We start from the raw sequence: 7,118 nt of genomic DNA, 5'->3' as shown, positions 1-7,118 counted from the left end.
TACCTCCAAGCAAGGTAAAGGAGAACTAATTTTCAAAATTTGTCCTTTGACCTTTCCTCATAATCACACAATAGACAGAATAAATGATATTTTAAAAGTCTGTATTAATTACTTAAATATTAAGCAATAATATTGAGGATTTATACAGTAATCACATTCTATAGATTACATAGAGGCTGAGATTACATATGCATTAACAATATCTGTCTCTCTCTCTCTCACACACACACACACACACACACACACACACACACACACACACACACACACACATGAAAGTATCCGCAGAGACATGTTCTTAGTCTGAAGCAAACAGATATTTATTCTACCACTCTTTTTATTTTCAGAGGTCCAGTCTTTAAGTAGATCTTGAAATCTAGTCATTATTTTATAAACTGACAATATTTATTAATTTTTTGGAGCAACAAATGTCTGAGGCAGGATGTTAGTACAGAGATCAAGAGCAATATCAGATCAACCAGAAAAGAGTCAGTGGTTAGTGAAGTTTATACAATGGCTACATTTACACAGAACTTCCAAGGAAGACACAGTTATCCAGAGAGGAAGGCATAGATATTGATTCAAACCTGATACTTAGTTATTTTTTCTTTAAATATGCTCTTCTTTAACATGCATAGACATGCCTGGCAAAAGATCACTATGGCATTAGCCCTATCATAGTTCCTCACAATGATACAATTATATGCAGACTACCTCTGCATGTGGTTTAGTGAGTATCCCATGGTTCTATTGTGAATAGGAACAAAGCTACCTGGCACACAATATATGCAGTTTAGACTTACCTAGGTTATAAAACCATTGCCCATTAAATGTTAAATGTTTCCTAAGTGTTAACAAATGACAAAAGTTATATGCCATTGTTCAGTCAATCCAGTCTATTTGACAAGTTCCAGGCCAATGAGAGTGTCTGTCTCAAATATGATAGAGGTTCATTAGAAATGGAACCCAAGGTTGTCCTCTGGCCTCAGTAAACACACATGTACACTCATAAATACATGAACTTGTACAGACATTCACCTCACAAACTCACCAAATAAAAATTGTACTTAAATGGTCCTTTCCTTTCAGTCTTGTCTCATACATAATGATACAGGCCATTAGATTTTACTTCAGTGGACCAAAACCTCAAAGGTCCTGATTGTTAAGTCTGAAAGATTTTAGTCTTTAGAGGTGATATCAAGTGAGTTTTTGACTGGTTTGAACAGAGCTGGGAAGTTCCTAAACCCATTCTCAAGACAATCAAGGGCATTTCCAGGAAAGGAAATGGACAACTAATTTCCAGAGGTGTGAAGTCACATGATTGAGTACTAGCCCCAGTCTGCCAAAAATCAAAGGGTACAAGGAATCACAACTTACAGTCAAGAAGTGTAGCCTGCTGACTAAGCCACTGTGGTTAAAATATACAGCTAAGTATCAAGTTTATTAGTTATTTATTTTGGAAAATGTTCAGTCATTATTACTTGAAACAAACAAAATTTATCTCAGTTATGCAATGCTGATCTCCTGTTCCCAATGCAAATGATGCAATCTACCATTCCACCAGGCTGAAAAGAAAAGGAAACAAAATTGTGTGCAGGAAAACATTAATAAAATACAATGTCCGTTCATGATACATACACATAAAATGTAAGAACCTTGAAATAGACCAGAGATTCCTCAAACTGACATACTACTCCAAGGATGCCATCAGTATTTCTAGGGTGAAATTGGATACTTTCCTGCTAAGACTGGGTTCAAGGTAAGGATGGCTATTTGTTACAGTAAGAGTGGATGCATGTGTTCATTTTCTACACTTGTGGAGCTATACAGCAGAAAAAGTGGGACGTGACATATACCAATTGTGATGTCGATAAGAATCTATCCAATTGGGAAATCAATCGTAATAAATATATCACACTAATGGAAGATTTAAAATCATGGAAACCTACAAAAACACGATATAATTTTAAATCTGCACTCTGCTCCGAAGAAAAAAACATTCAATAGTTTTCTTTCTAAATTAGACTGTTTTCAGTCTGTTGGAGTTTCACCTATTTCTCATCAAACTTCATGGTTTTACTTTTCTTTAGAACTTCATGTTCTTGTGTCTGTGTGTGTGTGTGTGTGTGTTGTGTCTGTGTGTGTGTGTATGTGTGTGTTGTGTATGTGTGTGTATGTGTGTGTATGTTTGTGTATGTGTGTGTATATGTGTATGTGTGTGCATATGTGTGTATATGTGTGTATGTGTATGTGTGTGTATGTGTGTGCATATGTGTGTGTATGTGTGTGTTTATGTGTGTATGTGTGTTTGTGTGTGTATGTGTGTATGTGTGTGTGTTTATGTGTGTATGTGTGTTTGTGTGTGTATGTGTGTGTATATATGTGTGTATGTGTGTGTTTATGTGTATGTGTGTGTATGTGTGTGTGTGTGTGTGTATGTGTGTGTGTGTGACCACAGTTTATTTTGTTTGCATTATTTCTTGACTACTGTGGTAAGTGAAGTGACAAGCATAGAAGAGCAAGTCTCCCTGTGACATGTTAAATAGGAATCTTTGATTATGCACCTAAGAATGGTATGACTAGGTCATACAGTAGTTCTAGTTTTAGATTGGTAGAAGGACCTCCATCCTGATTATCATAGTGACTGTACAAGTTTGTATTTCCATCAGAAAGAAATAAAATCCTCCAGACACACATCCTAATAATTGTTGTTCGTTTTTTGTTGTTTGCTAAACTTGATGCTTTTTCTTCTACCTGGGGGGACATAGAATGCCAAAGCAATTTAAAGTTTTATTTCCTTGATGACAAACTGTATTGAAGAGTTTTCAAATATTTACAGATAATTTTATTTCTTCTTTAAAATTTATGTGTCTGCATTTGTGTGTATGTATGTATATATATATATATATATGTATTCAGTGTAGTTCATTTATTTAGAAAAGACATTAGGGAAGGGGAGGAATAAATCTTAAGTGTGGAGGGAGAGAAAATAATAGAATAGATGTCATAAAAAAGCAAAAGGGACCTGTGTGGGATCAAGGGAGCAAGGTGTAGACTTAGAGTTTTCAAAATCTACTTTAATTATGGTTAATAAGTGCTTCAACCTCTTTTCTACCCCAGGAAGCAAAGGGAGAGGAGAAGAAGGGTTGATAGGAAATGGAGGATGTGGACCACTAAAGGCTAAGATCAAAAACTCAGGTGACAGCAGATGCTGGCAAGGATGCAGAGAAAGAGGAACACTCCTCCATTGTTGGTGGGATTGCAGACTGGTACAACCATTCTGGAAATCAGTCTGGAGGTTCCTCAGAAAATTGGACATTGAACTGCCTGAGGATCCAGCTATACCTCTCTTGGGCATATACCCAAAAGATGCCCCAACATATAAAAAAGACACTTGCTCCACTATGTTCATCACAGCCTTATTTATAATAGCCAGAAGCTGGAAAGAACCCAGATGCCCTTCAACAGAGGAATGGATACAGAAAATGTGGTACATCTACACAATGGAATATTACTCATCTATCAAAAACAACGACTTTATGAAATTCGTAGGCAAATGGTTGGAACTGGAAAATATCATCCTGAGTGAGCTAACCCAATCACAGAAAGACATACATGGTATGCACTCATTGATAAGTGGCTATTAGCCCAAATGCTTGAATTACCCTAGATCCCTAGAACAAATGAAACTCAAGACAGATGATCAAAATGTGAATGCTTCACTCCTTCTTTAAAAGGGGAACAAGAATACCCTTGGCAGGGAAGAGAGAGGCAAAGATTAAAACAGACACAGAAGGAACACCCATTCAGAGCCTGCCCCACATGTGGCCCATACATATACAGCCACCCAATTAGACAAGATGGATGAAGCAAAGAAGTGCAGACCGACAGGAGCCGGATGTAGATCGCTCCTGAGAGACACAGCCAGAATACAGCAAATACAGAGGCGAATGCCAGCAGCAAACCACTGAACTGAGAATAGGACCCCCGTTGAAGGAATCACAGAAAGAACTGGAAGAGCTTGAAGGGGCTCGAGACCCCATATGTACAACAATGCCAAGCAACCAGAGCTTCCAGGGACTAAGCCACTACCTAAAGACTATACATGGACTGACCCTGGACTCTGACCTCATAGGTAGCAATGAATATCCTAGTAAGAGCAGCAGTGGAAGAGGAAGCCCTGGGTCCTGCTAATACTGAACCCCCAGTGAACTAGACTGTTGTGGGGAGGGCGGCAATGGGGGGAGGGTTGGGAGGGGAACACCCATAAGGAAGGGGAGGGGGAGGGGGATGATTGCCCGGAAACCTGGAAAGGGAATAACACTCGAAATGTATATAAGAAATACTCAAGTTAATAAAAAATAAATAAAAAAGAAGTGGTTCTTTGGGCCAATTGGAAACACAAACCAGTAGTGGCAGTCCAGCCCAATCGGCAAATGCTAAACATAAATCAGTAGCAATGGCTTCCCTCAGAAACAGCAAGAAGCAGGATACCACAGATATTAATGTGTTCTTTGGTACTTTTCTCTCTATGAAGTCAAAACAAGTGGAGATCAGCGAAGACTAGTGAAATGTTGTGAGGCGAACGAGTGCAAGAGCGTCATCAGTGAAGGCCATCGAAGCAGCCACTGTCTGTTGGGTAAAATTTGCACTCTTTCCAAGTGTCACATGGTCTCTCAAGTGTCTGCTCCAGCAACACATCAAATGCCCTTCACAAGTCAGCTTCCAGCAAAACACCACTTGTCTGTTCTCAGAGCAATACCCTCTCACATGTCTGCTCCAGCAAAACATTCTCTCCTATGACACCTTCTGAAAAAAACATCACGTGACACAATGAGTCTCCAAAGAAACCAGAAAATTCACTTCAGGGGAGTCCCCAAAATACAACAGAGAGCAGTGGGACTGTGGGTATGAAAATGCCATAACAAAACCAATGCACTTTTTGTTACTTTAGAAATTAGATCAGGATGCCCTTGGTCGGTTATATAAAAGTTATACATGAGCCTGTTTTATATTTTCTTCACAACTTTTCTATAAACTGAAAAATGTTATTAAGATGTAAGTCAGGGCAGGAGCTGGTATTTTTGCTTAGTGGGTAAGAAATCGGGTTGTTATTGTACAGGACCCGAGTTTGGTTTCCAGCACCAATATGAGGTGGCCCACAACCATCTTTAACTCATGCTTCAGGGGATTTGATATCCTCTTCTGGCTTCTCTTGGCACCTGTCCCCATGTGCCCATACCCATACACGCACACACTAAAGTTTATAAGTACATATATATTTTGTGTATCATTTAAATACACTTATATGATACAAACATATGATACACTATTATATTTATATATTTACATTTTTACATCTGTTTATATTTCTATATGGTATTAAATGAAGCACAATCAGTTATTGTTTCTTGCCATATTTTCCAACAATATATCACTGACGTTCACTATAAAATTTGAAAAGTGTACTATTTTAATTTCAAGTAAAACTTAAATGAAGGAATTTCAGTCAAGAAACAAGCATATCCAGTTAGTATTTGTTTAAATGACCATGGACATGCTCTGTTTTCCCAGCTCCTATTTGAAACAAAGACTTATTTTTTTATATTATTTTTTATTTTTTTTATTAACTTGAGTATTTCTTATATATATTTCGAGTGTTATTCCCTTTCCCAGTTTCCGGGCAAACATCCCCCTACCCCCTCCCCTTTCTTATCGGTGACCCCTCCCCACCCTCCCCCCATTGTCCCCCTCCCCCCAACAGTCTAGTTCACTGGGGGTTCAGTCTTAGCAGGACCCAGGGCTTCCCCTTCCACTGGTGCTCTTACTAGGATATTCATTGCTACCTATGAGGTCAGAGTCCAGGGTCAGTCCATGTATAGTCTTTAGGTAGTGGCTTAGTCCCTGGAAGCTCTGGTTGCTTGGCATTGTTGTACTTTTAGGGTCTCGAGCCCCTTCAAGCTCTTCCAGTTCTTTCTGTGATTCCTTCAACGGGGGTCCTATTCTCAGTTCAGTGGTTTGCTGCTGGCATTCGCCTCTGTATTTGCTGTATTCTGGCTGTGTCTCTCAGGAGCGATCTACATCCAGCTCCTGTCGGTCTGCACTTCTTTGCTTCATCCATCTTGTCTAATTGGATGGCTGTATATGCATGGGCCACATGTGGGGCAGATTCTGAATGGGTGTTCCTTCAGTCTCTGTTTTAATCTTTGCCTCTCTCTTCCCTGCCAAGGGTATTCTTGTTCCCCTTTTAAAGAAGGAGTGAAGCATTCACATTTTGATCATCTGTCTTGAGTTTCATTTGTTCTAGGGATCTAGGGTAATTCAAGCATTTGGGCTAATAGCCACTTATCAGTGAGTGCATACCATGTATGTCTTTCTGTGTTTGGGTTAGCTCACTCAGGATGATATTTTCCAGTTCCAGCCATTTGCCTAAGAATTTCATAAAGTCGTTGTTTTTGATAGATGAGTAATATTCCATTGTGTAGATGTACCACATTTTCTGTATCCATTCCCATGTTGAAGGGCATCTGGGTTCTTTCCAGCTTCTGGCTATTATAAATAAGGCTGCAATGAACATAGTGGAGCACGTGTCTTTTTTATATGTTGGGGCATCTTTTGGGTATATGCCCAAGAGAGGTATAGCTGGATCCTCAGGCAGTTCAATGTCCAATTTTCTGAGGAACCTCCAGACTGATTTCCAGAATGGTTGTACCAGTCTGCAATCCCACCAACAATGGAGGAGTGTTCCTCTTTCTCCACATCCTCGCCAGCATCTGTTGTCCCCTGAGTTTTTGATCTTAGCCATTCTCACTGGTGTGAGGTGAAATCTCAGGGTTGTTTTGATTTGCATTTCCCTTATGACTAAAGATGTTGAACATTTCTTTAGGTGTTTCTCCACCATTTGGCATTCCTCAGCTGTGAATTCTTTGTTTAGCTCTGAGCCCCATTTTTTAATAGGGTTATTTGTTTCCCTGTGGTCTAACTTCTTGAGTTCTTTGTATATTTTGGATATAAGGCCTCTATCTGTTGTAGGATTGGTAAAGATCTTTTCCCAATCTGTTGGTTGCCGTTTTGTCCTAACCACAGTGTCCTTTGCCTTACAGAAGCTTTGCAGTTTT

At 39.3% G+C, this 7,118-nt stretch overlaps 1 long non-coding RNA gene across 2 annotated transcripts in view; it reads right to left on the bottom strand.

Moving 5' to 3' along the window:
* Window positions 1-302: 302 nt before the first annotated feature.
* LOC120097925 (uncharacterized) overlaps window positions 303-7,118 on the bottom strand; it is a 56,576-nt gene continuing 49,760 nt past the window's right edge. For both annotated transcript variants that reach the window (XR_015641330.1, XR_015641329.1), the window contains one exon: window positions 303-1,565. This is a non-coding gene — a long non-coding RNA (uncharacterized LOC120097925). The remainder of the gene's footprint in view (window positions 1,566-7,118) is intronic.

Source organism: Rattus norvegicus, chromosome 17 (genome assembly GCF_021556685.1).
Source record: "Rattus norvegicus strain SHRSP/BbbUtx chromosome 17, alternate assembly SHRSP_T2T, whole genome shotgun sequence".
Classification (NCBI taxonomy): domain Eukaryota; kingdom Metazoa; phylum Chordata; class Mammalia; order Rodentia; family Muridae; genus Rattus; species Rattus norvegicus.
Note: the sequence above shows the minus strand (reverse complement) of the source record. Positions and strands in the feature narration are given on the sequence as shown.